The following is a 23,485-nucleotide window of genomic DNA, read 5'->3' on the forward strand; positions in this document are numbered from 1 at the left end:
TATTGTGAAAATAATTTTTATTCAGTTGTATGGATCTATTTTGGGGACCTTTTCTTTTTTTGTAATGATCCTTAATGACCACATACTTACTGTATTATGCCATGTTGGTAAGACAATCTGCATTTAATGTCACTTTGAAATTTGAGAAATTACATTTGAAGCAGTATATCACTGAGAAAGGGTTAAATAATAAATATCATTTATTAGAAATGTTCAGATACCCTATCATTGCATAATGGTGCACAAGGTGTGCAGCATACATACAGTACAGTATCACTACCCTGCAGCAGTATAAATAATTATATCCCTTTAAGAGGAGGGACTTTATCTCATGAGATGTTTGTCAGAGAAAGTGGTTGACGGGGAACTGAAGACACGAGCGCCTATCCACCCTGTGGTAGATACCATTATTCACATAGGCTTCTGCTTTATTAGCCGGACTGAAAGAGAGCCACTTCTCACCCATCACTTCATCAATAGACCTGTCCCCCTGTCCTTTCCTCTGGAGGAACCGTACCCCCTCCTCTCCTCCCCTGTCCTTTCCTCTGGAGGAACCGTACCCCCTCCTCTCCTCCCCTGTCCTTTCCTCCTCTCCCCGGCCCTAATCGTCTCAACTCACGCTGAAATCAAGCTTAGTAACGGCACGTTTGTCAGCCCCTCTCTCTCGTCCCCCCCACCATGCAAAGCTCCCTTTCTCCCGTCATTCTCTCACCTTGGTCTGCCACCCACCCTCCCACTGCTTAAATCCCTATCAGCATGTCAACAAAATGTCTGCCCAGCTGGGGTTGACACACATACCATCTCACACATTGAGCTTCGTCCCTGCTCAACCCTTTCTCTCCCCACTCTCTCGTCCCCCCTCTCTCTCTCAAGTCCTTCTTATCCAGCATGGCAAGTTGTGCTGTATACCAAAACAGAAGATGCAGCCCGTTTGTTGTTTGCATGGTTTCTTGTATGGTAAATGCTTAGCAGAACTATTAGTGAATAATATTGCTTCACGTTGATGTTCTGAGGTGAGTTGGGTAAAGTTCAGTGTCCAATTTGCTGATTCTAATAGAGACATATTTTCCTTGCCAAGTATATTTAATCCATTCTACAAACATACTTACCCTTTTAATTGCTGGGGAAAATATGTATTACTTGGAATGAAGTAGATTTGAACATAAGATTACTACATCACAAGAAAGGGTTGTTTGACGTCATGATACGTTGGTAATATGCTACTAGTCTTTTCCGTTTACTCCACTGGAGGCTGGTGGGAGGAGCTATTGGAGGACGGGCTCATTGTAATAGCTGGAATGACCTCTATGGAATGGCATGGAAACCACGTTTGACTCCGTTCCATTGATTCCATTCCAGCCATTACAATGAGCATGTCCTCCTATAGCTCATCCCACCAGCCTCCACTGATTTACTCCTATAGGCCCCTCTTGTATTGGCATTGGTTCAGGTCACAAAGATGTATATTCAGTCATATCAGCTAACATGAAGTTGCTGCTGCTGCTTATTTTTGAGGTAGCAGCCATTTCTGGCTGGCAAAGCTAGATGGCTGCCTATATTTGTTTATCAACGATGCGAGAGATATAGCAGTTGTGTCTCGTCAGATGTGTGTGCGTGTGTGTGTATATATATATATATATATATATATATATATATATATATATATATATATATATATATATATATATATATATATATATATATATATATATATATATATATATAATATATATATCTATATATAATATATATATCTATAACTGTTAGGTGATGGACAGTGTGTGAGTTCTTCAGGGCTTATGCTGTATGCTGATGAAGGTCTGATTGTGTCTGTGGGTACATATGTGTTCATATTGATGCGTGTTCCTTGTCCAATGTTGTCCCTCAGTATATCTTGCTGCAGAGTGCCCGGCTGGTGTCAGCCTCGCAGGCAGTAAAAGTGTCTTTGTTCAGTCTGTGTCTCTGTGCTATCGTGTGTCTGAGCTGTGCTTGCCTGTGCCCCTGTCTCCCCCATCTGCAACTGATGTCATTAACGAAGAGGGAGCATGGGCACATTGGGAACCCGGCTTATTTGACAATCCCCAGCAACTGCCTCCTCTTCCTCACTGCAATATAAAGCCTGCATCCTCACCTCACCTTTTTTTTCTATTTCAATCATTGTGATTTTTTGCACGAGGACTTGGATGGTGCGTTCTCAGCAGTGGCCAGCCTCTGCCAACGTAGCACAATCTCTATTTAAATGTATTCAGATTAATGTGTTGCCCAAAGACCATCAGCTCGGCTGGCTGCATGGACCAGGCTGAGGCTGGGAGGAAGGTGTTTCCACACTAGGCTAAAGCTGGCTGGGCTTGGGTTAGATTGCTGTTAATGCTAGCGGCTATGAGGTGGACCCCTGCCAAAAAGGCATAGAAACCCCTGTTAAACACTATGTTTATATTGGACTGTGATTTGCAAATGGGCCTTTGGCGTAGCAACCCTGTGTCACTCTGCTTTTCCATCAGGCACACAGCAGACAGCTACAGATAAAATCAGGGGGTCCTCACTCGGCGAGCGTAGGGAGACGGGGAGAGGGAGAGGAGGGAGGCGTGAGCATTTACATGTTTGTGGGGGCTCCTCTCTAGAGTGCAGTTTGGTATTCATATTGAGATATTCCTGAGTGCATCAACACATCTCACATACAGTACACATACACTTTCCCTCTCTGCTATGCTTGCTGTTCTCCCCATCATCTCTACCGTTGTGAACTTCCCTGTGAGCCAGTTCATTGTTATTCATTTCACTGTTATCCTGGCTGCCCTGTGAGACTGACTAAGACTCCGTTCAGCAGCCGTATTGTATAGGAGACAGGTCTGTTGTTTCCACTGAAGAATGACACATACTGCAGGTTGATGCTGGTGTTCCTATTATGTCTGCTGTACTGTAGGAGTTCCACAGTCCTGAGAGGACATGAGCCAGTGCTGACTGTATCACAGACAGTCACTGTGACTGCTGCTTGGCAAATTACTTGGGTTTGATAACACAGATACTGTAAGCCTCATCCCCATGGTAATCAGAGGATCATTGTTGTATATATTTTTGTCCCATTGAGACCAAGGTCTCTATCACAAGGGAGCCCTGCATACATATAATTGACAAAATACATTATATTAAAAATGAAAATTACAAATATATTCAAGAAAAACAATCATGTGACCTAAGAACCAGTACTATACGATGTGGCTGCTGGGGGATTTGAAATGATTTGTATTATGTTCAATAGGTAGATGCAGGAAAAATGGAAATCCTAAAGTTGTACTATGAGGCAGTCCACTGAGAGTAGTTTGTTTTTGATCGTGGTTAAGAGAATAATCTTAACATATTTTTATACTTTCTTTCTAACTTTCTCGCTTACAACTTTACTCTCTTTTTTCACGCTCCTCTTTTGTCTCTTTCCTTTGTCCCCCTCACTCTCCTTCTGACACTTGCTCCCTATGGCTGCAGGGACATGGGCTGAAGTTTGCTTTGCTGAGTCCATAAAGAGGCATTTAAAAAAGCTGTGTTAAGAGAGGAACAATGGTTAAATGAGCCCCCCTCGGTGAGGGGCTGGTTCCCATGGGGACTCAGCATGGTGCTCTATTGGCCCAGCTCTCCCTGGCCCCCATTCACCACTCAGTCATGGTCCCTTATGGCGGAGGGAAAATCACACGATTCATGCGAAGTGTGATCCAATGACATGTATTTTTAATGAGAGCTTACGTCTTTGTTGGGATGGACTGGACGGACACACTACTCCAGGTTTCACCAGGTTTCTGTCAGTCAAGCCAGCCCAAACTCTCTCTCTACCCGTCTCGCTTCACTCTCTTGTTCACTCTCTCTATATTTCCTCTCTCCTCTCAGGCCCTCTGTGGCCTACCCGGACCAGAGACAAAGCTCCCACAGCCCAGGAGCAGCCTCAGAATAGCCTCAGTGAAAGGCTTTATGTTCCTCCTCTAAACCTACTGCTGGTAGTTACCATGATGATGTCATCAGACAACAGCCCTTTCTGCTGCTACAACAGTTTTAACAATGAAAATATTGATATGCATTAAAAATAAGTAAGATTTGATCTAAATTGAATTTTGATACTTGAGGGATTGAATACATTTACCGATCAACATTTTGAAGTGAGACAACTTACACTACATGACTAAAAGTATGTTCGTCGAACATCTCATTCCAAAATCATGGTCATTAATATGGAGTTTGTGCCCCCTTTGCTACTATAACAGCCTCCACTCTTCTGGAAAGGTTTTTCAACGGATGTTGGAACATTTCTGCTGGGACATGCTTCCATTCAGCCACAAGAGCATTAGTGAGATTTTGGGCGATTAGGCCTGGCTCGCAGTCGGTGTTCCAATTCATCCCAAAGGTGTTCGATAGGGTTTAGGTCAGTGCTCTGTGCAGGCCAGTCAAGTTCTTCTACACCGATCTTGACAAACATTTCTGCATGGACCTTGCTTTGTGAACGGGGGCATTGTCATGCTGAAACAGGAAAGGGCCTTACCCAAACTGTTGCCACAAAGTTGTAAGCATAGAATCGTCTAGAACGTAATTGTTTGTTGTAGCGTTAAGATTTCCCTTCACTGGAACTAACCCGAACCATGAAAAAGTGCCCCAGGCCATTATTTCCCCTCCACCAAACTTTGCATTCGGGCAGGTAGCGTTCTCCTGGCATTCGCCAAACCCAGATTCCTCCATCAGACTGCCAGGTGCTGAAGCGTGATTCCTCACTCCAGAGAACGCATTTCCACTGCTTCAGAGTCCAATGGCGGCAAGCTTTACACCACTCCAGTCGACGCTTGGTATTGCGCATGGTGATCTAAGGCTTGTGTGCGACTGCTCAGCCATGGAAACCCATTTCATGAAGCTCCCGATGAACAGTTATTGTGCTGACGTTGCATCCAGAGGCAGTTTGGAACTCGGTAGTGAGTGTTACAACCGAGGACAGACGATTTTTACACGTTACACGCTTCAGCACTCGGCCGTCCCGTTCTAGCTTGTGTGACCTACTACTTCGCGGCTGAGCCATTGTTGCTCCTAGACGTTTCCACTTCACAATAACAGCACTTACAGTTGGCTCGGGACAGCTATTGCAGGGCAAAAATTTGACCAACTGACTTGTTGGAAATGTGGCATCCTATGACGGTGCCACATTGAAAATCTCTGAGCAATTCAGTACAGGCCATTCTACTGAAACATTTGTCTATGGAGACTGCATGGCCGTGTGTTTGATTTTATACACCTGTCAGCAATGGGTATGTCTGAAATATCAGAATCCACTCATTTGAAGGGGTGTCCACATACTTTTGCATATATAGTGTATATAGTATTGGTGTACTGTAGAGTATATCAGAGTATTTTCCAGTCTCATTTTCAGTTTTTGGGCTTTTTGTTGTAGGACCATACATTCTCTTTCAGAGGCATCCCACCATGTATCACACTTATGTGGACATTTCACATGTCATATGCTGTGTGTACATCTGGAGCAATATGTCAGCCCTATCTGTGTGGCATGTCCATGGCTGAGAACAGTCGTTAAACTGTCTGACCACATCACCACACTCAACCATCATCTAGCCCTCGTCCACACTGCAACAACCAGGTTCACACCACAGGCCCAAGGCCAACAGCCCAGCTGCACTCACACACATCCAGCATATGCCACTCTCTCCATCTGCAGAGCCTTTTTCACTGAGCCGGCTGCCTTTTTCTCAATGCACCCTTCTTCTCACGCGAGCCTCGCAACTAGCTTGTGTTCATGGCTGTGGTGGGGATGCAGAATTAGTATGCAACAGAGCAGACAGGCCTTCTGTTCTAATGGGGCAGAGCAGAGCAGCAGTCTAACGGGGGGGGGTGAACAATACCTTCCCCCCTCCAGCCCCTCAACCCCGGCCTGTCCCAAACCTTAATGGGACATCAGACAGACAGGCTGCACTGAGCATGGAGCCCAGCAAGCACCCCCCATCCAGCTCTTCAACCCCGGCCTGTCCCAAACCTTAATGGGACATCAGATAGACAGGCTGAATTGAGCATGGAGCCGAGCAAGCCCCCCCCCTTCTCCTTCTCCCTCTCCCATCTCCTCCAAAAATACACCCCCACCCCAACGCCCTCTAGCTCCATAGACGCACCCTCAGCCTCAGCCACCTCCCAGGGCTATTGAGGGGATCCTAGACACCCTCCACCCCTCAGCCAAACTATGCATAAATTAGGCTGGTGTCTCCGTGCAGTCAGCAGGTTGGGGTGCGCCACACCGGCTGTCTCCCAAGCTGGTCCCTCCAATACCCCCACACTGCCTCTCCTCCCTCCCCTGCCCCCTTGTCTCTTCCTTCTCCCTCTCTCCCCTACCCCCACACCCCTGCCTCCCCTGCCACATATTTCCTCCCATGTCACCCCTGCCCCCTATCTCCCCTTCCTCCCCACCCCCAGTGTCTCCTCTCTAGCCTCCCCTGTATAATACCCTGATAAATCAGCCAGCCCTTCTGCTCCACCAGACCAGACCAGCTAGGTTATTGTTGACGTCTGTCTGGGATCTAGGATCTCCTGGTTGGGCTTTAATCACCGGCAGAGCCTCTTCTCCTCTCCAGACCCCCACAGATGTTCTGGTAATAAAAGGAGGTTTTGTGGTATTACCACCATAGGACTATTCTGGGTTGAGCTCAGCTCAGTTCCGTGTTAGTGCCTTCACCGTTTACTCGTTACGGGGAACGTATACGGTTATTTGATTATTTTATAAAGATGCTCCGACAGGGTCTGGTGAGTTTGTGATATGATGTACTGTATCTGTTTGGTCCTCTGGTCTCTTGTTGTCATTATACTGAAAAGCTATTTTTATACTGAAACTAGATATCTGGCAGTATGTTTCAATGGTGTTACATCAGCGTTACATCAGATAATTTATACCAAAGGTTAAGAGCCCATATAGAACCCCCACATGCAGTCTCGTCATAGAGCAGAAGGATAATTAGGTGACTGTCCCAGACTCAGCATCCTCCCTCCCTCCTCTGCGTTATGCAGCGTAAGCTATCGTGACATCAGTTTATGACCATGCAGGGACCAATGTCTAAGACGAGTGTGTGTGTGTGTTTGGGAGCAGGGATTTGGGTCATTGTGTTTGTGTCTGGATCCTATTCCCAGAGGTAATATTGGTCTGGGGGGGTTGGGGTGGCCCTCCCCCTATAGGCTGCAGGCGCTGGGGGTCAGCCGGTGTGCCCAGACAGGCCCTACTCTGACCCCTGACTGTCTGCAAGCTCAGGGGTCACCCTCAACGCTGATACAGACGGCAAATAAACACACAGACACACATCCCCCCCAACCGGTAGTAAACAACAACACAGCGTGGCAGGGGAGGGAAGGAGACAGAGATACACCACACAAGACAGCGTCATCTAGGGCTAGGCTGACACTGCATGTGTGTACATGATCTAAGGTCAGATAGTGCTTCCTCATCTTTAACCTGTCAGACCTTGTAGATCCTTTCATTGTCCTAATCAGTCTTTTCTGTTGTCTTGTGTCTTCTCAGATGCTGAGGTTACAATGGAGATGCAGTGGAAGTATCAAGCGTCATGTCCCGTGCAGACCAAACCAGACACAAAGATATAAAGCCGTCCACTCTTCTTGTAATAAAGGTCAATAAAAAATACCCCACCACAGTCAAGAGGATTCAGTTCTCCAATCTACTGATTATCACCAAATGTTTGTGTGGTCAGGTAAGTAGGAGTCTTAACAAGGGAAAGGTACATTTATAAGTGGTGGTTGAAAAGTAATACATTTTGTTTGAATAGTTTCGTTAGGTCTTAATGAAAGATTTTGGAACCAATTTTAGGAGGATATTGGTTGAGATCCCAAGGGATCCTTTGCCCGTTTCTATTTCAGAGTAAAGCTTTTAAATGTAAAATCCTTGACTTGCTCAAGTCTTTGTATGCGTTTGCACTGCAGCTTCATTCTCTTACCTATAATTTTCATATCATTGATTGTAATAACTATTTTTGATGTAAAAAAATTAAAGACTGCTGCATGTTTCAGTGTCTTGTGGTAAGAAATAAAAATAAAGTGAACGTAATTGAAAAAAGAAGAGCTGCCTCAGTAGTTTTATTTTTGTTTTTCCATTTAAATTAATCAAATGAAGTTTATCAATGACCATACACTGCATATTGTAGGTACCGATGTAGGATTCTAATTTGAGACAGTTTGCTACAGCAAGAAAATAATGCTGCAGCAACAGGAAATTATTCTGTGGATTATAATTGAACACAACATTTTTGTAGGGGTTGATACATGTAATGTTAGGTCAAATCAAAGTGGAAACTACAAACTTTAGAAGCAGTGCAGGAAAATTCTCATCAACATAAGAGTGATCAAATTAAGATCCTACATCTGTATACAATATGAACATGGGTAATTTCACACAGGAGGTCCAACATTTGCAACAGCTATTCAGATCATCTCAGAGTTATCCTGAAGGACCAGAAAGGAGACAGTTAAACCAAGTGGCCTACGTCTTTGGTGCCAATTAGGTCCCTGTGTCTGAGAGCAAAGGGGGTGTGGAAGGAAGCTGCTGGAGCTGAAGAAGGAGCTACACACAGGCCTTGTTTTTTGGTGATCTCGCCTCCTATTGTTTTCCCACAACAGCCGGTTCATGCGATGCCCCAAAACCCCCAGTGCGCTTCAGTGCTCTGGCTGAAATGGGCTCTCTGTTCCCTGCACTGGGCTGCCCGCCTAGCCCCTGCCTCGCCCTGACTGGTAATGACCTGAAATTAGGGCCAAGCCAGGAGGGGAGGCCCTGGGCCCTGGCCTGAAAGAAAGGAGGAGATTATCCCATTCTGCCCGGCCAGTCAGCAGTGGTGGTATTGACCAGGGCCCACCCAGGGAGAGTCCAGTGAGCCGTGAGATGGCCTGATATACATGCTTATTGAGCTGGACAGATTCCCTCACTCTCACCAGGGATAAACCCAACCGTACAAGACACTTTCTTAAACACTGCTCTGGAGATTATAGGAGTGACCCCCCCTCCCTAGATGGAAACACACACAAACTGGGCAGACCTCACCCTATCCTCTGTCTAAACTGCCGTTGGCCAGGCTTCTCAGGGTCGCTGTCCTGAGAGCCGAAAAGGGGTTATCAGGCCAAACATCCTACAGTGGCCTAGTGGAAAACACTCGGAAAGTATTCAGACCCCTTGCCTTTTTCCCAAAAAATGTACGTTACAGCCTTATTCTAAAATAGATTAAATTAATGTTTTTAGAATTTTTTGAAAATGTATTAAAAAAATTAAAAACAGAAATACCTTATTTACACAAGAATTCAGACCCTTTGCAATGAGACTCGAAATTGAGCTCGGGTCCATCCTGTTTCAATTGATCATCATTGTTTCTACAACTTGGTAAATTCAATTGATTGGACATGATTTGGAAAGGCACACACCTGTCTATATAAAAGGTCCCACAGTTGACAGTGCATGTCAGAGCAAAAACCAAGCCGTGAGGTCAAAGGAATTGTCCATAGAGCTCTGAGACAGGATTGTGTCGAGGCACAGATCTGGGGAAGGGTACCAAAAAACGTCTGAAGGTCCCCAAGAACACAGGGGCCTCCATCATTCTTAAATGGAATAAGTTTGGAACCATGAAGACTCTTCTTAGAGCTGGCTGCCCGGCCAAACTGAGCAATCGGGGGAGAAAGGCCTTGGTCAGGAAGGTGACCAAGAACTGATGGCCACTCTCACAGAGCTCCAGAGTTCCTCTGTGGAGATGGGAGAACCTTCCAGAAGGACAACCATCTCTGCAGCACTCCACCAATCAGGCTTTATGGTAGAGTGGCCAGACAGAAGTCACTCCTCAGTAAAAGGCACTTGACAGCCCGCTTGGAGTTTGCCAAAAGGAACCAAAAGGACTCTCAGACCTTAAGAAACAAGATTCTCTGATCTGATGAATCCAAGATTGAACTATTTGGCCTGAATGCTAAGCCTCACGTCTGGCGGAAACCTTTTTAATTTTTAATTTCACCTTTATTTAAACAGGTAAGCCAGCTGAGAACAAGTTCTCATTTACAACTGAGACCTGGCCAAGATAAAGCAAAGCAGTGCGACAAAAACAACACAGTTACACATGGGATAAACAAACAGTACGTACTGTACAGACTGTACAGTACGTACAGTCAATAACACAATAGAAAAATCTGTATACAGTGTGTGCAAATGAAGTAAGGAGGTAAGGCAATAAATAGGCCAATAGTGGTGAAGTAATTACAATTTAGCATTTAACACTGGAGTGATATGTGTGCAGATGAGGATGTGCAAGTAGAGATACTGTTGTGCAAAAGAGCAGAAAAATAAAAACAAATATGGGGATGAGGTAGGTAGTTGGTTGGATGGGCTATTTGCAGATGGGCTGTGTACAGCTGCAAAGATCGGTAAGCTGCTCTGACAGCTGACGCTTAAAGTTAGTGAGGGAGATATAAGTGTCCAACTTCAGTGATTTTTGCAATTTGTTCCAGTCATTGGCAGCAGAGAACTGGAAGGAAAGGCGGCCCAAGGAGGTGTTGGCTTTGGGGATGACCAGTGAAATATACCTGCTGGAGCACGTGCTATGGGTGGGTGTTGCTATGGTGACCAGTGAGCTGAGATAAGGTGGAGCTTTACCTAGCAAAGATTATAGATGACCTGGAGCCAGTGGGTTTGGCGACCAATATGTAGCGAGGACCAGCCAACGAGAGCATACAGTTCGCAGTGGTGGGTAGTATATGGGGCTTTGGTGACAAAATGGGATGGCACTGTGATAGACTGCATCCAATTTGCTGAGTAGAGTGTTGGAGGCTATTTTGTAAATTAAATTGCCCAAGTCAACGATCGGTAGGATAGTCAGTTTTACGAGGGTATGTTTGGCAGCATGAGTGAAGGAGGCTTTGTTGCGAAATAGGAAGCCGATTCTAGATTTAACTTTGGATTGGAGATGCTTAATGTGAGTCTGGAAGGAGAGTTTACAGTCTAGCTAGACACCTAGGTATTTATAGTTGTCTACATATTCTATGTCAGAACCGTCCAGAGTAGTGATGCTAGTCGGGCAGGCGGGTGCGCTAGCGATCGGTTGAAGAGCATGCATTTCGTTTAACTAGCATTTAAGAGCAGTTGGAGGCCATGGAAGGAGTGTTGTATGGTGTTGAAGCTCGTTTGGAGGTTTGTTAAAACAGTGTCCAGAGAAGGGCCAGATGTATACAGAATGGTGTCGTCTGCGTAGAGGTGGATCAAAGAATCACCCGCAGCAAGAGCGACATCATTGATATATATACAGAGAAAAGAGTCGGCCCGAGAATTGAACCCTGTGGCACCCCCATAGAGAATGCCAGAGGTCCGGACAACAGGCCCTCTGAGTTTACACACTGAACTCTATCTGAGAAGTAGTTAGTGAACCAGGCAAGGCAGTCATTAGAGAAACCAAGGCTGCTGAGTCTGCCGATAAGAATACGGTGATTGACAGAGTCGAAAGCCTTGGCCAGGTCGATGAAGACTGCTGCACAGTATTGTCTTTTATCGATGGTGGTTATGATATCGTTTAGGCACAACCTGGCACAATCCTTACGGTGAAGCATGGTGGTGGCAGCATCATGCTGTGGGGATGTTTTTCAGCGGCAGGGACTGGGAGACTAGTCATGATTGAGGGACAGATGAATGGAGCAAAGTACAGAGAGATCCTTGATGAAATCCTGCTCCAGAGCGCTCAGGACCTCAAACTGAGCGAATGTTCACCTTCCAACAGGACATCAACCCTAAGCACACTGCCAAGACAACACAGGAGTACCTTTGGGACAAGTCTCTGAATGTCTTTGAGTGGGCCAGCCAGAGCCTGGACTTGAACCTGATCTAACATCTCTGGAGACACCTGAACATTTCTGTGCATCGACGATCCTTATCCAACCTGACAGAGCTTGAGAGGATCTGCAGAGTAGAATGGGAGAAACTCCCCAAATACAGGTGTGCCAATTTTGTAGTGCCATACCCAAGAAGACTCAAGGCTGTAATCGCTACCAAAGGTGCATCAACAAGTACTGAGGAAAGGGTCTGAATACTTATGTAAATGTGATATTTCCGTTTTATACATTTGTATTAAATTTGCAAACTTTTCTAAAAACCTGTTTTTGCTTTGTCATTATGGGGTATTGTGTGTAGGGGCTCTGCACACAATACAATTTAATCAATTTTTGAATAAGGCTGTAACGTAACAAAATGTGGAAATAGTCAAGGGGTCTGAATACTTTCCAAATGCACTGTTTTGGCATTTACTGTATCACGTCACATGGTGAGGGAATTAAAACTCAACCCTAGGTCAACACTGTCCACTACAGTTCTGAGGTCTCTTGGCAACAGGTTTTATGTCCCATCTAGTGATAAAGTTGATGTTGGCAAACTTTAAGGGGAATCGGCTATTTTATTTAAATAAATTCAAGATATTCTGACTATGGTTCTAGAAAACCTATAGGCCTATTTGTTTATTGTAAGGGATGGCAGGTTGCCTAGCAGTTAAGAGCGTTGGACCAGTAAATGACTTAAATGTGTTTCACATGTTCAGTTATATTCAGATGAACGGTACATTTCAGTGACACTACAGTTACACTAAACACTCCAGAGGTTTTTGCAAAGTCTGCAAATGACTTATACCACAAAGACCCAATGTTGGTGTCTGTCCATGGGTTACAATTGCTGTATGTTTGAGTTAGTTTTTACATTTATTGTGAGTCATATCTCCCTTATGTGGAAAAATCTAAATTCCATAATTCTGTATTTTTTCGATGAATTTCACCGACCTGGACCACAAAATGTGCGACCAGACAACCCCTGTGAACAAAATCTCCTCAACCAAATGTTGTATGCTGTTTGAATTCATTTCCCCATTTACTATGGTGTATCATATGTACTGATCCTATAGCCACTCTACTGACACAAGAATGATATTCTATGACAGCAATCAGCAGGAAAGTAAAAGTAGAGTCCTATAGACTCTAATCAAAGGGATAGAGGTTGGCCATTGTCCTTTAATTGAGGCACTGTTGGTCAGTTAGCAGTGGTAGTTTGTTTGTAGGCAAAGTGTGGTGCCTAACAACCCCAAACATTACTGACACAAAGGATCTTTACAATGACAAAGCCGTATACAATGCATGCCTATGTCATTCATTACCAGTTAAAGCAAATAAAAGAGTCAAAAGAATAACACAGGGAATTTTATTTAACAATTTCCTTAACATAATTATTTTTTAGAAAATCCTATCAATGATTAGATTAAATATTATTCAACATGAATGGCAATTTCTCTTTTTTATTGGAATCATGTATGCTATATTCAGACTATTGACGGAATCGTGTATGCTATATTCAGATTGTTACAAGGAATAATGTATGCTATATTCAGATTATTATAAGGAATAATGTATGCTATATTCAGAGTATTAAAAGGAATAATGTATGCTATATTCAGAGTATTAAAAGGAATAATGTATGCTATATTCAGATTATTACAAGGAATAATGTATGCTATATTCAGAGTATTAAAAGAAATAATGTATGCTATATTCAGATTATTACAAGGAATAATGTATGCTATATTCAGAGTATTAAAAGGAATAATGTATGCTATATTCAGAGTATTAAAAGGAATAATGTATGCTATATTCAGATTATTACAAGGAATAATGTATGCTATATTCAGAGTATTAAAAGAATAATGTATGCTATATTCAGAGTATTAAAAGGAATAATGTATGCTATATTCAGATTATTACAAGGAATAATGTATGCTATATTCAGACTATTGAAGGAGGGGAAAGGAGGCTAAATGCTCAGGTACAGAAAATTCCTTTAATTTTGACTGATAAATATACTATTAAATATTTTCAAAATGTATATTCATGAAGTATCTGAGTAGGAAATGCATCACATCTAAATGTATGTCATTTAACCTGAACAAATAATGATCCTCAAATACAAATGTGTATATCTCAGAAAAGCGAATTAACAGTTTCCATTTGCCACATGTTGTTGCCTTAGATGTGGGTCATGCCATGTTTCCAGTGTATTTCTGTTTGGATAATAAATGCTAATTTTGAGCCTCCATTTTCTTTGTACACCTGCCTCTGATTGGTTGAATTAGCTCACATGACTGATCTCTGTACATGTAGAATAAAGCAACATGGTTTTTGCAGGATCCCTTTAAAACTGTATGAATATAAATATGGAATAATGAATTAACCAGAGGAATTCAAGAATAATCAAATTACAAAATTACATTGTAAGGAAACAGATAAATCTCTACTCTCTACTGTAACAATCAATGATGTCAGTTATCAATTACTAACACCATAACATGTGCTTCATCTATTTCAAAGTAATGTGTGTGTGTGTGTGGGGGGGGGGGGGGGGGGGGGGGGGGGGTGTTCTATCATTTAAGTTGAATTAACACATTATACAACCATGCAGCTGTTTTTTAAGCCATGAGATGTTGGCATAATAGCCACAGTGTATTGTGGTTTCACAGATAAAACACTGTCATGTTTTATAATTACAGAATAGAGGAGAGGCCCTGGCCTTAAAGAACTAGGGATGTTATCCCATTCTGCCCAGCCAGGGTATTTTTATTTGTTTAGTTTTTAGTGCACTGATAGAATCAAAATAGTTTTTTGGCCATCCCAATAGGAGAACCCCTTTTTGGTTACAGGTAGAATAACCCTTTTGGGTTCCATGTAAAACCGTCTATAGAAAGGGTTCTACACAGAACCCAGAAGTGTTCTTCAAATGGTTCTATGGGGACAGCCAAGGAACCCTTTTTGGTTCTAGATCAACTTTTTTTCTGAGTGTAGGATACGTGCTCTTCATGTGAATACGTGCTCACAGAAAAGTGATTTCCTTCCCTGCAAAATGTCCCATGCTTACGACATCATAAACAGACTGGCATCTGTACAAACCTTTGGACTCATTATGGATCAAAATGAAGTGCCTCGCACAGTAATTGTATATACATTTATTAACACCGAGTATACTAAACATATTGAGTTGAATATACCTTCCTAATATTTAGTTGCACCCCCTATTTTGCCCTCAGAACAGCCTCAATTCATCAGGGCATGGACTCTACAAGTTGTCAAATGCCTTCCACAGGGATGCTGGCCCATTTTGACTCTAATGCCTCCCACAGTTGTCAAGTTGGCTGGTGGACCATTCTTGATACACACAGGAAACTGTTGAGCATGAAAATCCCAGCAGTTCTTGACACAAACCGGTGTGCCTGGCATCTACTACCATACTCCGTTCAAAGGCACTTATATTTTTTGTCTTGCTGTTACGTACACCTCTTGGCGGAGGGAACGCAACACCCTGCTACAACTCAACTCCCCGTGGAGTGAAAAAGGAATGTGATCGGAGGAAAGGACGAGAGGCAGAGAAAAATACAGTTTACAGGGAATTTATTCTTCCTTAACACGGTATGGTGGGGGAAAGGGGCTGGACGGAACCAACGCAAAAAAAAGTAAAAGATAAAGAGTCCCCTCTCCTACCTTAACTGCATACCAACTAATTCCCTTCTCTTTTAACACCTCCTGGCGCACTAACCAAAATACAGGGGGTGGTCCGCCCAGGTCTTACCTAGTGTGCATAGACAGAGTAAATACTACAGGTTATGTATGCCCGCAGGCCTCTCGCCTAAACACTCCCAAGGTGATCCCCCCCAGAACAAATAAAACAGAATAATTATTCAATTAAGTGAACAATTTCAATAATCAAAAACACTAAGTCCTATTGGCATACACATAACTCAGAAACAGCAGCTACAAAACTTTCACTGACCAACAACCAACACAGGACATCAAAGAAGCTCTCTCCTCCTGACAAAGGAACACTGGCTTTTATCCAGCTGGAGAAGGAGTTGGTAATTGAAGACAGCTGTTTCCCCTGACGAGAGGGAGGGTTCAGAGCTCCAATCATCGATGGGGCCGACCAATCAGCTGCTTGAGGAATCCAGAATTCCCTTTCCTGAAATACACACACACATACAAACCCACAACAACACAGAAACTGGGGAACGTAACACTTGCACATTTACCCTCTGAATGGCACACATACACAATCCATGTCTCAATTGTCTCAAGGTGTAAAAATCCTTCTTTAACCTCTCCTTTATCTACACTGTTTGAAGTGGATTTAACAAGTGATATCAAAAAGGATAATAGCTTTCACCTGGATTCACCTAGTCAGTCTGTAATGGAAAGTGGCGGGGTGCATAATGTTTTGTAGGGTCAGTAATGTTCACAGTGCTACTCTACAGGGCCATAGAGGTAAGGTGTGCAACTCAGTGCCAGCTTCAGGGTAAATTGCACTGATATTAATTTGTGGTCATATGCAAGAAAATCTGTCTATATTGTTTCCAGACCAGGACATAGCTTTCCATCGAAATAAGGTCCATGGAAAAATCCTGTTCCTTCCTTCATGTTTTTATAGTCCAAGTTAATTTACTGAATACATTTTATTGCTCATGATTTTGAAAATGTTTAAATTCTTACAATCCCCAATCTGATATTGTAAAGATGTACTGAATACATTTCATTTCCTGTGCTGTTATTTCTATTTTCATGGGGGGTAATTCTGTGTACTAGCTACTGTATCTATGGGACTGCTCTGAGTTCAGGGGTTACCTCCCTAACTCTATGGACTTGTTGGCCCAGACAACTAATGAAAAGAACAAGCTCAGCCCAGAGGCTGCAAGGATGTGTAAGGAGGTGCAAGTGGGGTGCAGGGGAGGGACAAGAGGGTCTCGAGGACTGTGAAGTGGGGGATGGGGGTGTGTTCAGGAAAGTCTGAGAACTTGGAGGCGCAGTTTGTCATGCTAACCATGGTGGAGCTTGAATGTGGACGCAGGGAGCAGAAGGTTCACAGGACCCTGGCTTTTCTCATGCAAAGTCTGTCCGACGCACCGACCATCCCCCTTGGAAAATACATGGCTGTTTAAAATGGGCCCTGTCTTAATGCAGTAGGCAGGGCAGAGCCCCACACATTGCTGGGTAGTCCGCCTCTGTCTATAATCTGTGTCCACGGCATGTCAACAGAGACACAGGGATATGTGGGGAAACAATGGTGCACCAACATTTCATAGTAGAGTAGAGTCTGGAGGGGAGAGTGACTGAAAGGAGAGAGACAGGAAGGGAAGGGAGAGAGACTGGGAGGGAATGGAGAGAGACTGGGAGGGAAGGGAGAGAGACTGGGAGGGAAGGGAGAGAGACTGGGAGGGAAGGGAGAGAGACTGGGAGGGAAGGGAGAGAGACTGGGAGAGAAAGGAGAGAGACTGGGAGGGAAGGGAGAGAGACTGGGAGGGAAGGGAGAGAGACTGGGAGAGAAAGGAGAGAGACTGGGAGGTAAAGGAGAGACTGGGAGGGAAAGGAGAGAGACTGGGAGGGAAGGGAGAGACTGGGAGGGAAAGGAGAGAGACTGGGAGGGAAGGGAGAGACTGGGAGGGAAGGGAGAGACTGGGAGGGAAGGGAGAGAGACTGGGAGGGAAGGGAGAGAGACTGGGAGGGAAGGGAGAGAGACTGGAAGGGAAAGGAGAGAGACTGGGAGGGAAGGGAGAGAGACTGGGAGGGAAAGGAGAGAGACTGGGAGGGAAGGGAGAGAGACTGGGAGGGAAGGGAGAGAGACTGGGAGGGAAGGGAGAGAGACTGGGAGGGAAGGGAGAGAGAATGGGAGAGAAAGGAGAGAGACTGGGAGGTAAAGGAGAGAGACTGGGAGGTAAAGGAGAGAGACTGGGAGGGAAAGGAGAGAGACTGGGAGGGAAAGGAGAGAGACTGGGAGGTAAAGGAGAGAGACTGGGAGGGAAAGGAGAGAGACTGGGAGGGAAGGGAGAGACTGGGAGGGAAAGGAGAGAGACTGGGAGGGAAGGGAGAGAGACTGGGAGGGAAGGGAGAGAGACTGGGAGGGAAAGGAGAGAGACTGGGAGGGAAAGGAGAGAGGCTGGGAGGGAAAGGAGAGAGACTGGGAGGGAAGGGAGAGAGACTGGGAGGGAAGGGAGAGAGACTGGGAGGGAAGGGAGAGAGACTGGGAGGGAAGGGAGAGAGACTGGGAGAGAAAGGAGAGAGACTGGGAGGGAAAGGAGAAAGACTGGGAGGGAAGGGAGAGAGACTGGGGGGGAAAGGAGAGAGACTGGGTGGGAAAGGAGAGAGACTGGGAGGGAAGGGAGAGAGACTGGGAGGGAAAAGAGAGAGACTGGGAGGGAAGGGAGAGAGACTGGGAGAGAAAGGAGAGAGACTGGGAGGGAAAGGAGAGAGACTGGAAAGGAAAGGAGAGAGACTGGGAGGGAAAGGAGAGAGACTGGGAGGGAAGGGATAGAGACTGGAGGAGAAAGGAGAGAGACTGGGAGGGAATGGAGAGAGACTGGGAGGGAAGGGAGAGAGACTGGGAGGGAAGGGAGAGAGACTGGGAGGGAAGGGAGAGAGACTGGGAGGGAAGGGAGAGAGACTGGGAGAGAAAGGAGAGAGACTGGGAGGGAAAGGAGAGAGACTGGGATGGAAATGAGAGAGACTGGGAGGGAAGGGAGAGACTGGGAGGGAAAGGAGAGAGACTGGGAGGGAAGGGAGAGAGACTGGGAGGGAAAGGAGAGAGACTGGGAGGGAAGGGAGAGAGACTGGGAGGGAAGGGAGAGAGACTGGGAGGGAAGGGAGAGAGACTGGGAGGGAAGGGAGAGAGACTGGGAGGGAAGGGAGAGAGACTGGGAGGGAAGGGAGAGAGACTGGGAGGGAAAGGAGAGAGACTGGGAGGGAAAGGAGAGAGACTGGGAGGTAAAGGAGAGAGACTGGGAGGGAAAGGAGAGAGACTGGGAGGGAAAGGAGAGAGACTGGGAGGGAAAGGAGAGAGACTGGGAGGTAAAGGAGAGAGACTGGGAGGGAAAGGAGAGAGACTGGGAGGGAAGGGAGAGACTGGGAGGGAAAAGAGAGAGACTGGGAGGGAAGGGAGAGAGACTGGGAGGGAAAGGAGAGAGACTGGGAGGGAAAGGAGAGAGACTGGGAGGGAAAGGAGAGAGACTGGGAGGGAAGGGAGAGAGACTGGGGGGGAAAGGAGAGAGACTGGGAGGGAAAGGAGAGAGACTGGGAGGGAAAGGAGAGAGACTGGAAGGGAAGGGAGAGAGACTGGGAGAGAAAGGAGAGAGACTGGGAGGGAAGGGAGAGAGACTGGGAGGGAAGGGAGAGAGACTGGGAGAGAAAGGAGAGAGACTGGCAGGGAAGGGAGAGAGACTGGGAGAGAAAGGAGAGAGACTGGGAGGGAAAGGAGAGAGACTGGGAGTAAAGGGAGAGAGACTGGGAGAGAAAGGAGAGAGACTGGGAGGGAAAGGAGAGAGACTGGGAGAGAAGGGAGAGAGACTGGTTGGGAAGGGAGAGAGACTGGGAGAGAAAGGAGAGAGACTGGGAGGGAAAGGAGAGAGACTGGGAGGGAAGGGAGAGAGACTGGTTGGGAAGGGACAGAGACTGGGAGGGAAGGGAGAGAGACTGGGAGGGAAGGGAGAGAGACTGGGAGGGAAGGGAGAGAGACTGGGAGGGAAGGGAGAGAGACTGGGAGGGAAGGGAGAGAGACTGGGAGGGAAGGGAGAGAGACTGGGAGAGAAAGGAGAGAGACTGGGAGGTAAAGGAGAGACTGGGAGGGAAAGGAGAGAGACTGGGAGGGAAGGGAGAGACTGGGAGGGAAAGGAGAGAGACTGGGAGGGAAGGGAGAGACTGGGAGGGAAGGGAGAGACTGGGAGGGAAGGGAGAGAGACTGGGAGGGAAGGGAGAGAGACTGGGAGGGAAGGGAGAGAGACTGGAAGGGAAAGGAGAGAGACTGGGAGGGAAGGGAGAGAGACTGGGAGGGAAAGGAGAGAGACTGGGAGGGAAGGGAGAGAGACTGGGAGGGAAGGGAGAGAGACTGGGAGGGAAGGGAGAGAGACTGGGAGGGAAGGGAGAGAGAATGGGAGAGAAAGGAGAGAGACTGGGAGGTAAAGGAGAGAGACTGGGAGGTAAAGGAGAGAGACTGGGAGGGAAAAGAGAGAGACTGGGAGGGAAAGGAGAGAGACTGGGAGGTAAAGGAGAGAGACTGGGAGGGAAAGGAGAGAGACTGGGAGGGAAGGGAGAGACTGGGAGGGAAAGGAGAGAGACTGGGAGGGAAGGGAGAGAGACTGGGAGGGAAGGGAGAGAGACTGGGAGGGAAGGGAGAGAGACTGGGAGGGAAAGGAGAGAGACTGGGAGGGAAAGGAGAGAGGCTGGGAGGGAAGGGAGAGAGACTGGGAGGGAAGGGAGAGAGACTGGGAGGGAAAGGAGAGAGACTGGGAGGGAAGGGAGAGAGACTGGGAGGGAAGGGAGAGAGACTGGGAGAGAAAGGAGAGAGACTGGGAGGGAAAGGAGAGAGACTGGGAGGGAAGGGAGAGAGACTGGGGGGGAAAGGAGAGAGACTGGGAGGGAAAGGAGAGAGACTGGAAAGGAAAGGAGAGAGACTGGGAGGGAAAGGAGAGAGACTGGGAGGGAAGGGATAGAGACTGGAGGAGAAAGGAGAGAGACTGTGAGGGAATGGAGAGAGACTGGGAGGGAAGGGAGAGACACTGGGAGGGAAGGGAGAGAGACTGGGAGAGAAAGGAGAGAGACTGGGAGGGAAAGGAGAGAGACTGGGAGGGAAAGGAGAGAGACTGGGAGGGAAGGGAGAGACTGGGATGGAAATGAGAGAGACTGGGAGGGAAGGGAGAGACTGGGAGGGAAAGGAGAGAGACTGGGAGGGAAGGGAGAGAGACTGGGAGGGAAAGGAGAGAGACTGGGAGGGAAGGGAGAGAGACTGGGAGGGAAGGGAGAGAGACTGGGAGGGAAGGGAGAGAGACTGGGAGGGAAGGGAGAGAGACTGGGAGGGAAGGGAGAGAGACTGGGAGGGAAGGGAGAGAGACTGGGAGGGAAGGGAGAGAGACTGGGAGGGAAAGGAGAGAGACTGGGAGGGAAAGGAGAGAGACTGGGAGGTAAAGGAGAGAGACTGGGAGGGAAAGGAGAGAGACTGGGAGGGAAAGTAGAGAGACTGGGAGGGAAAGGAGAGAGACTGGGAGGTAAAGGAGAGAGACTGGGAGGGAAAGGAGAGAGACTGGGAGGGAAGGGAGAGAGACTGGGAGGGAAAAGAGAGAGACTGGGAGGGAAGGGAGAGAGACTGGGAGGGAAAGGAGAGAGACTGGGAGGGAAATGAGAGAGACTGGGAGGGAAAGGAGAGAGACTGTGAGGGAAGGGAGAGAGACTGGGGGGGAAAGGAGAGAGACTGGGAGGGAAAGGAGAGAGACTGGGAGGGAAAGGAGAGAGACTGGAAGGGAAGGGAGAGAGACTGGGAGAGAAAGGAGAGAGACTGGGAGGGAAGGGAGAGAGACTGGGAGGGAAGGGAGAGAGACTGGGAGGGAAGGGATAGAGACTGGAGGAGAAAGGAGAGAGACTGTGAGGGAATGGAGAGAGACTGGGAGGGAAGGGAGAGAGACTGGGAGGGAAGGGAGAGAGACTGGGAGAGAAAGGAGAGAGACTGGGAGGGAAAGGAGAGAGACTGGGAGGGAAAGGAGAGAGACTGGGAGGGAAGGGAGAGACTGGGATGGAAATGAGAGAGACTGGGAGGGAAGGGAGAGACTGGGAGGGAAAGGAGAGAGACTGGGAGGGAAGGGAGAGAGACTGGGAGGGAAAGGAGAGAGACTGGGAGGGAAGGGAGAGAGACTGGGAGGGAAGGGAGAGAGACTGGGAGGGAAGGGAGAGAGACTGGGAGGGAAGGGAGAGAGACTGGGAGGGAAGGGAGAGAGACTGGGAGGGAAGGGAGAGAGACTGGGAGGGAAGGGAGAGAGACTGGGAGGGAAAGGAGAGAGACTGGGAGGGAAAGGAGAGAGACTGGGAGGTAAAGGAGAGAGACTGGGAGGGAAAGGAGAGAGACTGGGAGGGAAAGTAGAGAGACTGGGAGGGAAAGGAGAGAGACTGGGAGGTAAAGGAGAGAGACTGGGAGGGAAAGGAGAGAGACTGGGAGGGAAGGGAGAGAGACTGGGAGGGAAAAGAGAGAGACTGGGAGGGAAGGGAGAGAGACTGGGAGGGAAAGGAGAGAGACTGGGAGGGAAATGAGAGAGACTGGGAGGGAAAGGAGAGAGACTGTGAGGGAAGGGAGAGAGACTGGGGGGGAAAGGAGAGAGACTGGGAGGGAAAGGAGAGAGACTGGGAGGGAAAGGAGAGAGACTGGAAGGGAAGGGAGAGAGACTGGGAGAGAAAGGAGAGAGACTGGGAGGGAAGGGAGAGAGACTGGGAGGGAAGGGAGAGAGACTGGGAGAGAAAGGAGAGAGACTGGGAGGGAAAGGAGAGAGACTGGGAGAGAAGGGAGAGAGACTGGTTGGGAAGGGAGAGAGACTGGGAGAGAAAGGAGAGAGACTGGGAGGGAAAGGAGAGAGACTGGGAGGGAAGGGAGAGAGACTGGGAGGGAAGGGAGAGAGACTGGGAGGGAAGGGAGAGAGACTGGGAGGGAAAGGAGAGAGACTGGGAGGGAAAGGAGAGAGACTGGGAGCGAAGGGAGAGAGACTGGGGGGGAAAGGAGAGAGACTGGGAGAGAAAGGAGAGAGACTGGTTGGGAAGGGAGAGAGACTGGTTGGGAAGGGAGAGAGACTGGGAGGGAAGGGAGAGAGACTGGGAGGGAAGGGAGAGAGACTGGGAGGGAAGGGAGAGAGACTGGGAGGGAAGGGAGAGAGACTGGGAGGGAAGGGAGAGAGACTGGGAGGGAAGGGAGAGAGACTGGGAGAGAAAGGAGAGAGACTGGGAGGTAAAGGAGAGACTGGGAGGGAAAGGAGAGAGACTGGGAGGGAAGGGAGAGACTGGGAGGGAAAGGAGAGAGACTGGGAGGGAAGGGAGAGACTGGGAGGGAAGGGAGAGACTGGGAGGGAAGGGAGAGAGACTGGGAGGGAAGGGAGAGAGACTGGGAGGGAAGGGAGAGAGACTGGAAGGGAAAGGAGCGAGACTGGGAGGGAAGGGAGAGAGACTGGGAGGGAAAGGAGAGAGACTGGGAGGGAAGGGAGAGAGACTGGGAGGGAAGGGAGAGAGACTGGGAGGGAAGATAGAGAGACTGGGAGAGAAAGGAGAGAGACTGGGAGGGAAAGGAGAGAGACTGGGAGGGAAAGGAGAGAGACTGGGAGGGAAGGGAGAGACTGGGATGGAAATGAGAGAGACTGGGAGGGAAGGGAGAGACTGGGAGGGAAAGGAGAGAGACTGGGAGGGAAGGGAGAGAGACTGGGAGGGAAAGGAGAGAGACTGGGAGGGAAGGGAGAGAGACTGGGAGGGAAGGGAGAGAGACTGGGAGGGAAGGGAGAGAGACTGGGAGGGAAGGGAGAGAGACTGGGAGGGAAGGGAGAGAGACTGGGAGGGAAGGGAGAGAGACTGGGAGGGAAGGGAGAGAGACTGGGAGGGAAAGGAGAGAGACTGGGAGGGAAAGGAGAGAGACTGG

General features: G+C 47.5%; 1 long non-coding RNA gene across 13 annotated transcripts in view; it reads left to right on the forward strand.

Annotated features, from left to right (window-relative positions):
- The window catches only part of LOC129810865 (uncharacterized), a 52,148-nt gene extending 44,059 nt beyond the window's left edge, over positions 1 to 8,089 (forward strand). For all 13 annotated transcript variants that reach the window (XR_008752800.1, XR_008752793.1, XR_008752796.1 and 10 more), the window contains one exon: positions 7,538 to 8,089. This is a non-coding gene — a long non-coding RNA (uncharacterized LOC129810865). The remainder of the gene's footprint in view (positions 1 to 7,537) is intronic.
- Positions 8,090 to 23,485: the final 15,396 nt, after the last annotated feature.

The sequence above is a fragment of the Salvelinus fontinalis genome, chromosome 14, assembly GCF_029448725.1.
Source record: "Salvelinus fontinalis isolate EN_2023a chromosome 14, ASM2944872v1, whole genome shotgun sequence".
NCBI classification, from domain to species: Eukaryota; Metazoa; Chordata; class Actinopteri; order Salmoniformes; family Salmonidae; genus Salvelinus; species Salvelinus fontinalis.